This window comes from Etheostoma spectabile, unplaced genomic scaffold (genome assembly GCF_008692095.1).
Source record: "Etheostoma spectabile isolate EspeVRDwgs_2016 unplaced genomic scaffold, UIUC_Espe_1.0 scaffold00018611, whole genome shotgun sequence".
Lineage (NCBI taxonomy): Eukaryota > Metazoa > Chordata > Actinopteri > Perciformes > Percidae > Etheostoma > Etheostoma spectabile.
The window spans coordinates 411,265-425,111 of record NW_022604349.1 but is presented as its reverse complement, the minus strand read 5'-3'; the positions used below and the strand labels follow the sequence as shown (position 1 = coordinate 425,111).

The 13,847-nt window shown below is 41.9% G+C and overlaps 1 long non-coding RNA gene across 1 annotated transcript; it reads left to right on the top strand.

The window, feature by feature from the left end:
- The first annotated feature begins 3,890 nt into the window (after window positions 1-3,890).
- Window positions 3,891-7,640, top strand: LOC116681319 (uncharacterized). Its single transcript, XR_004330002.1, has 2 exons — window positions 3,891-3,946; window positions 7,554-7,640. It is a non-coding gene; the product is annotated as an uncharacterized LOC116681319 (long non-coding RNA).
- Window positions 7,641-13,847: the final 6,207 nt, after the last annotated feature.

Below are 13,847 nucleotides of genomic sequence, written 5' to 3'. Positions count from 1 at the left end.
CACTACTTTTAGCGTGTATAGAGCAGCATATCTCCACCAGACTCCATGTAAATAATCCCTACTTTTAGCGTGGGATCCTTGCTGAAAGTGTACTACACCCAAAAGCCAAAAATAAATCAGATTTATAAAACCGTGCGCATGCACATCTGTATGTAATATTCCGTTTATAAATCACATATTACCTACAAGTGTGCATATGTGAATCAGCTTATTATCCCTCCCTGTACACGCCCGTTTTTTATTTTAATAATATGTTGATATTTAAAGCTTGTGTATATTTCAACCTGGACTCTATCACCCCGTGGTTCTGTGTATGCAGTAGCATTTTGAAATAAAAAAGAAAAGTTCAGTTATTGTTATTACTACACACGTCAGGTTGATTTAATTATGTATACTCTATATTACATATTATTTTGTAGTTTTTCCGTTGTTGTTTTTTGAATCTGTTCAGGGTTACAGTAAAAATACAGTTTTTTAAAATCTGTTGACCTACTTTAATTCTATTGGTTGCTGTTAACTTCTCGTCCAATGAGCTGTCGATGTGAGGGCAGAGGGGCGGGCCTTCGGCGGTGACGAGGAGAACGACCGTTATCCGTGATGATGAAGAGAATCAGTTATCTCTACCAGACGCTGACCAGATACTCACTGAAACGGACAGAAGGTAAACATTCATTCATTCATTCATTTCCATATGTAAACATATGGAAAACATATATGTGTGTGTGTTAATATTGTTTTACATCCATACAGTTTGTAAAAGTTATGATAACAACGGCTGTTAGCATCGTTAGCCCGCTAGCATCGTTAGCCCGCTAGCATCGTTAGCATCGTTAGCAGTTAGTGTAGCACAAGCTAAAGTCCTTGTGGAGGGTGACCAGATGTCCCCGGTTTCCAGGAACAGTCCCCGGTTTTGGTGACCTGTCCCCGGAAATGTCCCCGGTGTTCACTGTGACTGACAGACCAAAAATTGGAATGAAAGAAAGAAAACAGTGACCCAACTGACCTAACTGGCTCTATTAGCCTACAACAGGGGTCTCAAACTCAACTTACTTGGGGGCCGCTGGAAGTGGAGTCTGAGTTTTGGCTGGGCCGCATCAATTCCAAAAAAAACTCTATTTCCTCCAAAAAGGGCGCAGAACTGCCGGTGCTTTAAAGGCCATTATGCAGGTTTAATTTTCCAACGAATTTGCACTTATTGATTGTTGGTAATAAACATTTAAACTGTTATCCACTGTATATGATAGGTATCACAAAACATAAAATAAAACGAAAAAGTAGGTCATATTTACAGTGGTTTGCTTTTCTCCCACAATGCATTGCATGTCGTCACAATAGGGAGACGATAGGCCAGCCAGCTTAGAGAGACCATTGAGAGTTACGAGAGAGATAGAAGACAACAGTGTAAGAAAGAGAGTTCAGCAGCAGATTATAGATATGTATATACATATATATATATATATATATATATATATATATATATAGGGTACTTAGCTAGCTTGACAACCGTTACGCCGCTGTCAGGAGACTACTACGGTAACCCATAAGTGACAAGCGCAATGACAAAGATTTTCGGAACGCGCGGGCCGCACTAACGCTTAACTTTGATGTCAAGTAGGGGGCCGCAAAATATCATCCCGCGGGCCGCAATTGGCCCCCGGGCCGCGAGTTTGAGACCCATGGCCTACAAGCTAGCACTAGCTTGTAGGCTAATAGAGCCAGTTAGTAGTTGTTTTAAGTGAGTGAGTGAAACCATAGACAGTTAAAGAAGTGGACCAACAGGTCCCGTTGCTCTGGACGGAGACCAGTGAAGTCTATTAGAAGCTCTTTCCCGGTGATGCTGAGCGTTACTGCGCAGTCTCCAACTGAGCTTGACGACGTAAATGTGACGTGAGCAACCTGTCTGAAAGTTGTAGCGGTACGTACGTAATTACTGCTAACTAACATGCTAGTTAACATTAACATAGGCACAGGCTAATTACTGCTAACTAACATGCTAGTTAAAATTAACATAGACACAGGCTAATTACTGCTAATTAACATGCTAGTTAACATTAACATAGGCACAGGCTAATTACTGCTAATTAACATGCTAGTTAAAATTAACTGACACCGGCTAATTACTGCTAACATGTTAGTTAACATTGAAATAGGCACAGGCTAATTACTGCTAACTAACATGCTAGTTAAAATTAACAGACACCGGCTAATTACTGCTAACTAACATGCTAGTTAAAACTAACATAGACACAGGCTAATTACTGCTAATTAACATGCTAGTTAACATTAACATAGGCACAGGCTAATTATTGCTAACTAACATGCTAGTTAACATTAACATAAAAGAGACACAAAAATACAGTTAATCAACATTGGATCATCTTATAGTCTAAGACAGCCGGGGGGGCAGAAGGTTACTTCCTGGTGTGAAGCAAAAGGTTTCTTTCTATATGTGAGATGCCAGACTTGACCTAATCATTTCTTTAGAGTGGGGGGGGGGGGACAATAGGGCCGTCCTGATCTACTCTTCACTGAGACAACAGATGATAATTAAACAGCTTGATATGGAGCATTCACCACTGAATTAAATAAAATCTTCTCAACCCGACTGCAGCATACTTTAGCATAAATACATTGTTTTTAACTTTTCATATCTCAACACTGTCAACGGGCTTATCTGCTAACGTTAGCTACCGACAGTTACCTTGGAACAATCCAGCAAATAGACCAAGCTTTAATGCGTTGCCTGAAATATATCTTCAAACAAACAAACAATTGCTGATTTTTATGTTTCTGAAATGTGATCATTTGAAGCTTTTCCGTGTCGTACGTTAGGGAAAGAGAGATTAATCCCAATTACTTTGGTTTCTATTGAAATCAGGATTATTTAACAGGATTCCTCGTTGTCTCTTTGAAAGATGTTTTCATTTATTAAAGTTAAAAACAGCTTTAACTGGGATTTTTTGCTTTGTTCTTTTACTGTAGAAGAAACGCTCTGGCTTGTTTGTTTTCTTTAAACCAATCAGAATAGTCGTGGGCGGGGCTAAGCTCTGGATGCAACGGCTCTGGCTCTGCTACATAGTCTCAGGAAGGAACTGTTCACCCTGATAGAAGAAACACATGTGCATGTTGACAGAGAGCAGACACACAAACACACACAAACACACACACACACACACACACACACACACACACACACACACACTATTTCAATGTGCTGCATCCATGGCTTATCAGTCTGTGTAACATTACTTCGTCCTCAGCAATCCTGCTCCAATCACTCTCAAAACATCCCAGTTAGATATTAGATGGCTAACGTTAACATATCCTTTGGGAATCTTTACAGTGATTCCCTTAAAGAAGCAACCAGGCCGGCCTTGTTGCACCATCAAAACATCTTTCTGAACTTTCCATTTTTACACAGTAACATCTGGAGATGTTCTGCTAAATGAAGTGTGGTTGGTCCAGGCTACTGTGCTTGTAGCTTGTAGCTCCAGTTAATGACTTTTGGGCCTTACATTTTAGTAGTTCTTTCAGTTTGAATGCAGGAGATACTTGACACTCTGGAGTCCTATGGATTGGTCCCTCATCAGCCCTTGCATTTTCTCCATTCAAACAGAAGATTTTAATCTAGTAAAACACGGTCAACTAGTATCTCACACTTCCCATTAGTTCTTCTGACCCTTGTAATATTATCTCTGCATGTCCCCCCCCTCCTTGGGTCTACAAAAGCACCTTCAGAAGACGGCAAGCTGGCGACCGGAGCAGGAAAGAAGGGCAAGAGAGAGGAGGAGGAGCCTGCAGCAGTGAAAGAGGAAGAGGAGGAGGAGCCTGCAGCAGTGAAGGAGGAAAAGCAGGAGGAAGAGGAGTATGTGGTGGAGAAGGTTTTGGAGCGCAGAGTGGTGGAGGGAAGAGTAGAGTTTCTGCTGAAATGGAAGGGGTTCTCAGAGTAAGTATGAGTCTATAATATTAATACTTGGTGTTCTTGGTCCTGATACACTGTGTGTATATATATCATTATCATATAACTCAATGCATTTCCTTTATTTTCAAGACTATTTACATTGTAGATTATCACTGAAGGCATCAAAACTATGAATGAACACATGTGGAATTATGAATTTAACAACAGGGTGTCCGCGGGGTTTTAAAAAGTATTAAAAAGTGATAAATCAAAATTGTCAAATTTAAGGCCATTAAAAGTGTTAAATGTAGTCTCAAAGGTATTTTTTTTTTTTTAATTAGGTGTTATTTTTTTCAGACTATCAGGTGTCCTATTCTGATTGAAATTCTATCCTGCGTTCGCGTTAGTCCGTTTAAATATGGGCTTTGGCATGTCTGGGACATAATCAAAGATCTTTCGTCTCCGTCTATGTTTGATGCTGACGTCATATTCAGTGGTCGTTCGACATCTCAGAACACTGCGCTCAACAGAAGTGGCTGGCTTACGTTTTATTTTAGACTCGCTTCCGAGCCACATCTTCAACGACTGGACAACCATCGTCGTCTTTTAATGGGCAAATGCAAGTTTTCTGATAGCTGGGTGAACAACCCAGATTAACCCGTTTGCGCCGGATGCTTCGCAACGACACATCTAACGCCGGTTACTGCGTTGCGCAACTCTGAACCTCCTGCCGGCTGCTGCGTGGCGCAGCATTTTGTATTGGTCGGTCTTTTCATGACGTGTGCAGCAGAGAACGTCATTGGTTCAAATACACATGAGGTGGGTCTTGTTGGCCATGTGACCACCAAAATGTACCGTAGTTTGCTGAGAATCACGTCAATCAACCAGACGTACATGTGCGTTTGTTTATGAATGTTTGAGAGACGAGCGAGAAAACGGCTACGAGGCAATCAGAGGAGGATTTAGACAGCGAGGGCGGGGACGTTGAGGTGGAAGATAGTGAGGAGTTTGGGAGGGAGGATGTCTTCATCATAATCTACCACTTCCTCTGTCGGAGCCGTTTTCTCACTCGTCTCTCAAAACTTCATAAACAAATGCACATGTTTGTCTGGTTGATTGACGTGATTTTCAGCAAACTACGGTACATTTTGGTGGTCACATGGCTTGAAATAGCCAAAAAGACCCGCCTCATGTGTATTTGAACCAAAGACCGACCAATACAAAATGCTGCGCCACGCAGCAGCCGGCAGGAGGGTCAGAGTTGCGCAACGCAGTAACCGGCGGTAGATGTGTCGTCGCGAAGCATCCGGCGCAAACGGGTTAAGGACTGGCTCAGGCCTGTAGTAGGGAATAACAGGCAGGCTTATTGTTCGGTGTGTAAAAAAAACATCAATGTCAACTGGATGGGAGCTAACGCACTTCGGTCGCATGTGCAATCCACTAAACATAAAAATGGAATGCATGCTCGGAGAGAGCAGTTAATTATTCAACCAATCTCAGCTGTCTGTGCGGCTGCACCTCCACCACCACCGCCGCCAATTAGTGCCACTTTAGGCCTCCTGGCCAACGCTACGGCTCCAGCAACGTCTGACCTCCGGACGGCCATGGGCGCCACACCTACACTGCTCGCGGAAGCGCTGTGGTGTCTGAACACTGAGGTTAAACACCACTCATTTAACTCAAATGAAGGAATTTCAGAGTTGTTTAAAGAAATGTTTCCCAACTCTGACATCGCAAAGGCATTCACTTGTGGTAAGAAGATGCCATTTTGTAATGCATCAAATTGCAGTGAATGCCAGCAATTCTGCTGGAACTATCCATTCTCTCCATAGCACATTTATGTAGTTTGTTTTACTTTTATTTACTAAGTGAAATAAATATGTGCAATATGTTGTTAATGATATGTTGTCTCTAAATCTATTCATTTATGTATGTTGTAAATATCAAAATCTGTGTAAATAATAGAAAGGTTGCTGATTAACACTTGCAATTCAGTGTCGTGATGGTTTAAAAAAAAATTCTGAAGGTAGTAAAAAAGGTATTAAAAAGTAGTAAATTTAACTAAAGGATTGCTGTACATACCCTGAACAAAAAAGTGTGAAATAACTGAAAACATGTCTTATATTCTAGTTTCTTCATAGTACCCCCCCTCTACTGTGATTACTGCTTTGCACACTCTTCGCATTCTCTTAAATGGTAGTCACCTGAAATGGTTTCCCAACAGTCTTGAAGGAGTTCCCATGATGCTCAGCACTTGTTGGCCCTTTTGCCTTCACTCTGCAGTCCAGCTCTCCCCAAACAATCTGGATTGGGTTCAGGTCCGGTGACTGTGGAGGCACAGCACTCCATCACTCTCCTTCTTGGTCAAATAGCCCTTACACAGCCTGGAGGTGTGTTTGGAGTCATTGTCCTGTTGAAAAATAACAACTAAACTAAACGCAAAGCGGATGGAGTGGAATGTTTTTGCAGGATGCTGTGGTAGCCATACTGGTTCAGTATGCCTTCAATTTTGAATAAATCCCCAACAGTCTCACAAGCAAAGCACCCCCACACCATCACACCTCCTCCTCCATGCTTCACGGTGGGAACCAGGCATGTAGAACCCATCCGGTCACCTTTTCTCCGTCGCACAAAGACACAGCGGTTGGAACCAAAGATCTCAAACTTGGACTCATCAGACCAAAGCCCAGATTTCCACTGGTCTAATGTCCATTCCTTGTGTTTCTTGGCCCAAACAAATCTATTCTGCTTGTTGCGTCTCCTTAGCTGTGGTTTCCTAGCTGCTATTTGACCATGAAGGCCTGATTCAGTCTCCTCTTAACAGTTGTTCTAGAGATATGCCTGCTGCTAGAACTGTGTGGTATTCATCTGGTCTCTAATCTCAGCTGCTGTTAACTTGTGATTTCTGAGGCTGGTGACTCAGATGAACTTATCCTCAGCAGCAGAGGTGACCCTTGGTCTTCCTTTCCTGGGGCGGTCCTCATGTGGGCCAGTTTCGTTGTGGCGCTTAATGGTTTTAGCCGCTGCACTTGGGGACACATTCAAATTTTCCGGACCAACTGACCTTCATTTCTTAAAGTAATGATGGCCACTCGTTTCTCTTCACTTAGCTGATTGGCTCTTGCCATAATATGAATTGTAACAGTTGTCCAATAGGGCTGTCGGCTGTGTATCAACCTGACTTCTGCACAACTCAACTGATGGTCCCAACTCCATTAATAAGGCAAGAAAGTCCACTAATTAACCCTAAAAATGCCCACCTATGAAGTGGAAACCATTTCAGGTGACTACCTCATGAAGGTGTTCTCATTGAGAGAACACCAAGGGTTTGCAGCACTATCAAAAAAGCAAAGGGGGCTACTTTGAAGAACTAGAATAAAAGACATGTTTTCAGTTATTTCACAGTTTTTTGTTAAGTACATAATGCCACATGTGTTCATTCATAGTTGTGATGCCTTCAGTGATAATCTACAATGTAAATAGTCATGAAAATAAATAAAACGCATTGAATGAGGTGTGTTCAAACTTTTAATAATAATAATAATAATCTACAGCCTAGATTGCAGCATTGTATCATGCCCTCAAAGGATCAATGGATTGTCTAAAAACAAAGTGTGAGGAGATGTTCTTCTGTCTGCACTCATCTTTCCAGTGAGGATAACACATGGGAGCCACAAGACAACCTGGACCTCGACCTTATCGCCGAGTACATGCCGAAACACAAGGAGACGGAGGAGAAGAAGAAGAAGGAGGGCAAGAGGAAAGATGTCAGGGAGGAGGAGGTGAGTGAAGGAAGAGTCCCAGAAATCTAATCTCAATATTAATGAATGCACACAGAGGGTTTCACAAATGTCTTTTAGGATTTATATATAAATTACCCTCGTAATTACAATATGCACGTGCATATTACATACATACATACATACATACATACATACATACGTGCGTGCAAAATAGTAAGACTAGGCAATTCCAGTTGCTTCGGCGAAAGAGAGCGGATGACAGTTGGCTTGAGTCCAGTAGAGCAGACGGCTCTGCAGAGTCGCGTATTTACGACTTCATGACTTTTCATGAACAGTTGCATGAGCGGCGGTGTACATAGCAGAAACCCTGTTGTGCGTCTGCCATATACCGTGGTGGGCCGCCATCAACATATCAACACTGAACGAGGGTGGCTGTGGCTCAGTGGTAGCGCGCTTGCCTGCCAATTGGAAGGTTGGTGGTTCAATCCCTGCAGATCTATGTCAAAGTCAAAAACACTTAACCCTGAGTACGGGGTGTACTTGTACAGCAGCCTCAGCCACAGTGTACTTATGTGTGTGAATGGTTCCTGTATTATGTAGAAGAACTTTGAGTTGTGGTAGACACTAGAAAAGTGCTATAGAGAACAGTCCATTTGTCATTTTAGTCCAAAGAGAACTCGGGTATCATGGCCAAGTTTTAGTCAAACCATTGTTGTCTTTTTTAAAATATTATTTACACAGACACATGTTAGATAAGAGCCAGGGCTCCTGGGCTCTACAGCACCTTGTTAAACAGACACATGTTAGATAAGAGCCAGGGCTCCTGGGCTCTACAGCACCTTGTTGTGCGGCTCAGGCAGAGGGACTGCAGAGTTAGCTAACGTTAACTTTTCCCATACACGTAGTTGGATTTGCCTTTTTTGCAGACGAAACGCCGCTGTGGCTGCCCTCCTTCTAACATCTTTACTCGTGCTGAGTTTTTAAATTCCACTGGAGGCACACACCTCGCGCCCCTGACTGCTGAGAGGTTTTATGGCTTCGGGAAGGGCAGATGTGCGCATGCGTGTGTCATTCAGAATACAAGACAAAAAATTAAGAGTGTTCTTCAATACAGACTTTTTTTTTCTCGATTATACTATTTTTGTGATCGTTTGAGTCAAAATCTAAATTAAAATCAAAATTCAATTAATTGCACAGCCCTCGCCAACGGTAAACATATTCTTTGGGACTCTTTACAGTGATACCCTTAAAGAAGCGACCCGGTCTGCCTTGTTGCCCCATCAAAACGTCTTTCTGAACTTTCCATTTTCACACAGGAACATCTGGAGATGTTCTGCTAAATGAAGTGTGGTTGATCCAGACTACTGTGCATGTAGCTTGTAGCTCCAGTTAATGACTTTTGGGCCTTACATTTTAGTAGTTCTTCCAGTCTGAATGCAGGAGATACTTGACACTCTGGAGTCCTATGGATTGGTCCCCTCATCAGCCCTTGCATTTTCTCCATTCAAACAGAATATTTTAATCTAGTAAAATATGGTCAACTAGAATTCACTCACACCTCCCATTAGTTCTTTGAACCCTTGTATTATTATCTCTGCATGTCCCCCCCCCCCCTCCTTGGGTCTACTAAAGGCACCTTCAGAAGACGGCAAGCTGGCGACTGGATCAGGAATAAAGGGTAAGAAAGAGGAGGAGGAGCCTGCAGCAGTAAAAGAGGAAGAGGAGGAGCAGCCTGCAGCAGTGAAGGAGGAAGAGGAGGAGGAGCTTGCAGCAGTGAAGGAGGAAGAGGAGGAGGAAGAGGAGTATGTGGTGGAGAAGGTTTTGGACCGCAGAGTGGTGGAGGGAAGAGTAGAGTTTCTGCTGAAATGGAAGGGGTTCTCAGAGTAAGTATGAGTCTAGAATATTAATGCTTGGTGTTCTTGGTCCTGAGATATATTATATATTTACATATTGTAAATAGGTGTCAGCATGTTATCATGCCCTCAAAGTTGAAGGTTTGGTATTTAGACACTATGTTGCAGACCCACAAATAACCTTAAATAACCTTACAAGATGGCAATAGAAAAAGGACTAATAGGAATGATAATTAGAGTGAGAATGGATTGTCTAAAAACAAAGTGTGAGGAGATGTTCTTCTGTCTGCACTCACCTTTCCAGTGAGGAGAACACATGGGAGCCACAAGACAACCTGGACCTGGACCTTATCACCGAGTACATGCAGAAACACAAGGAGACGGAGGAGAAGAAGAAGAAGAAGAAGAAGGAGGGCAAGAGGAAAGGTGTCAGGGAGGAGGAGGTGAGTGAAGGAAAGAGGGTACTCCAGACTGAAGAGTCCCAGAAATCTAATCTCAATATAAATGAATGCACACAGAGGGTTTCACAAATGTCTTTCAGGATTTATATATTATACCGTAATTCCTCAAAGAAAAAACGGTAGTCAATTAAACTGCGGCCCTCGCGAATAAATAAAGGCCGGGAAAAATCAGTTTGGATAATCTCCTCTGTGTCTTCCATATAATGTGCAGTCAGGTTTATCGTAATATACATTTCTACCAATTTAACTTAACAGATCCAACAATATATTCACACTTTGATTTTCTGGATTATGGTTCTCATGTAAAGTGTTTTTTGTGATCAAATTTTTATTTTTGATCTAATTAAGAAACAAAGAGTGCCAACCAATCCCCTGAGTCTGAGAGGTTGATAACCCTACAGATACTAGATCAAGTTCAACTGGGAGTCAAACACTCAGACAAAGAAAGGTTTCCAGCACTACCAATCCCAGACCATCCCCCGGTTGTTACCGCCTGGCTCAAGGCCCGCAACAAAAAGGCCACGCAGATATTCAATTCAATTTTATTTATATAGCGCTAAATCACAACAACAGTTATCTCTTTGTGCTTTCCATAAAGATGAAGAGCAGGTTTAGACCGGACTCTGGGATGTTATTTATCTCCCAGGTCTTTCCACTTAGAGCAGGTCAAGGCCGGCAACAAAAAGGCCACGCAGATATTCAATCCAAACTTTATTAACACACACACACACACAGCGTAACCATGGTAATGCAGCAGTGGAACTTAGACACAGACATCCAGTGAACGATGCTTCTGGTTTAACTTAGCTCTCTCCACCATGGCGCCTTACTAACTCACTCACTCTGTCTGTTAATATACAAACGCAGACCAATGGACATGCATGTATTGTTGGGGGGGTGTATGAAGCCGCCCCCATTTCGACCAATCATTACACCTTTGTATGCAAAACCTTTACATACAGTTGTGTTCAGAATAACAGCTGTGTTTTTAAAGAAGTGAATAATGCTCAAACTCCTTAGAATAGCTTTTAATTCCATAATACCAATGCATTGGGAACTCTGCCCATTCATTTCCAAATCAAAACATCACCAACATTGATCAAGTCTGTGTTCAACCTTTACAGGAAATGAAGAAAAAAAGAATATTAGCAGTATTGGCATTTTTCTTTACAAACTCAAATGTTTAATGTATAAACTGAAAAATGTGTCAGGGTTTGAATCCCTGCACTAATATTTAGTTGCATAACCATTATTTCTGAGAACTGCTTCATATCTGTGTTGCATGGAGTCACCTGTGAACAGGTATTCCAGCCCAGGACCATTGAACTACATCCCATAATTCCTCTGCATTACTGGGTTTGGCCTCAGAAACAGCATTTATGATGTCACCCTACAATTGTTCTATGGGATTGAGGTCCGGGGATCGGGCTGGCCGCTCCATAACATCCATCTGGTTCATCTGGAACCAAGACTTTTCTCCTTCCTGGTGTGTTTGGGTCCTTGTCTTGTTGAAAGACCCGTTTCAAAGGCATTTCCTCTTCAGCATAAGGCAACATGACCTCTTCAAGTATTCTGATGTGTTGAAACTGATCCATGATCCCTGGTATGTGATAAACAGGCCCAACACCACAGTATGAGAAACATCCCATAACCACCATGCTTTACTGTCTTCACAGTGGACTGGGGCTTGATTTCAGTGCAGGGGGGTCGGAGGACAAACTGTCTGTCTCCTAGACCCAAAAAGAACAATTTCTCTTTCATCAGTCCCCAGAATGTTGCTCCATTTCTCCGTTGGCCAGTCAATGTGTCCTTTGGTTGTTTCCCATGTCAGTCAGGCTTTGGATGCCATTTCAAGGGATCTGAAATAATTTTGACAGAGCAGCTTATAATCTTCTGTACTTCTTTATGTTTTCTTCTCATATCAAATTTTTAATCAAAGTCCTCTGTTCCTCAGAACAATGTCTGGAACGAGCCATTTTGCTGAGTATTTCAGTGTGAAATGCACTATAACCAGCATACACATGTGCTTCCTTAAATATGTATATTTATACAGTATATAGATTAATTATGGGCCATAACTGACACCTGTTTCTTCCCAGAATCAATCAGCTCACTAATTGAACACAACACTGCTATTCATTTGAACATGCTTCTTTCAATTACAGATTCAATTGCACAGAATGAGCAGCATGCATGTCATGACTGTTGGTTTGGCCTGTGTTTTTCAGAGGAGTCAGTGATGCTCAGCAGTTTTATTCCCGAGCACAGCAGAAAGCTCTGCTGAGCTTCAGAACTGCTTGAGGAAATGTAGCTTGTGTGGACAATACCACATTACACTACCATATTACTTACTTACACAATACTGCTGGCTATACAAGTTTGATTTAGCAAAAAAACAACCTAAAACAAAAGGTCAAAGGTCAGCTGGTGCCCCTCATGCAACTCCATAATAGTGATGTTGGCAGATAATTAAGAAAAGTATTGCGTCAGTCAAACAATGTTCCATAGACATGCTCTAAATGTTGTTTCTAGTTTAAGATAGAGCTCTACAGCATGGCACCTCACTAACTCACTCTCTTGGTTTTTCTCTGTTGATAGAAACGGAGAGGAAGAGGAGTCAAACGTCACCGCTGTCAGCACTGTGACAAATCCTTCACATCAGGATATTTAAAGATTCATCAGAGAGTTCACACTGGAGAGAAACCTTACAGCTGTGATCAATGTGGAGCAGCTTTCACACAACAGAGTCACCTTAAAACTCACCAGCGCATTCACACTGGAGAGAAGCCGTACAGCTGTGAACAATGTGGGGAAACCTTTTCTTTGAGGGGTAACCTTAAAACTCACCAGCGCATTCACACTGGAGAGAAGCCGTACAGCTGTGAACAATGTGGGAAGACCTTTTCTCGTAGTAGTCACCTTAAATCTCACCAGCGCATTCACACTGGAGAGAAGCCGTACTGGTGTGAACAATGTGGGGAAACCTTTTCTCAACATAGTAACCTTAAAACTCACCAGCGCATTCACACTGGAGAGAAGCCGTACTGGTGTGAACAATGTGGGAAAACCTTTTCTCAGAGTAGTAACCTTGAAAGACACCAGCGCATTCACACTGCCTCGTTGTGAACATGTTTCAGAGCCAAGCTGTTTCCTCCTCCTCATGCCCTGATAGCTGTGTTGTTATATTCTGATCTTCTCTCCACATTGAAGGCTGACCAGCAGTAACTTTATCTTCTGAGCAACATGTATGTTATTGTGGATCAGCTGGACTGTTTTCTGCCTGTCCTCAGAACCCTTTACCATTTAGGCACCAGAATCGGTGCCTGAACCCGTTCTCTTAAAAATATATTTTTTAAATGTATATGTTTAAATAAAAAAAAGGGAGCACAAAAAGACAGCCAGCAACATTTAAGAACAGCTTGTTTATTTCTATATGGTCCAAAGTAAATGTAAAACAAAATGTATTAACATATTTTTCCAGTAAATTGCTGCTAACTGACAAAAACAACCACTAGATGGAAAAAGTGTTTCAGTAGCACCGAAATCCCCGTTACTATTCGGTCCGATAAATACAGGGTGTTAAGGCACCGGTGCCGTACTAGCACCGGGTTTTGGTACCCAACCCTAACCACAATGTACCCACCGTGGGAAGGAGAAGGCCCAAAGGAGAAACATTAAGACGTTTAAAGATGCTTTGGTTGGAAAACGTAGACATGTTTGAAACTTTTTGATTTTGTGAAAACTTTCTTCTCATCTCTAGAAACATACATCTTTTTTTGGCTGACAGAAAGTCATTGTAATTTTTATTTTAGGAATACATTTTTGTCACCCTTATATAGTTTGTTTGGGATGAAACTATGAAAAGTTGGAAGTTTAGAAAAAGTGCAAA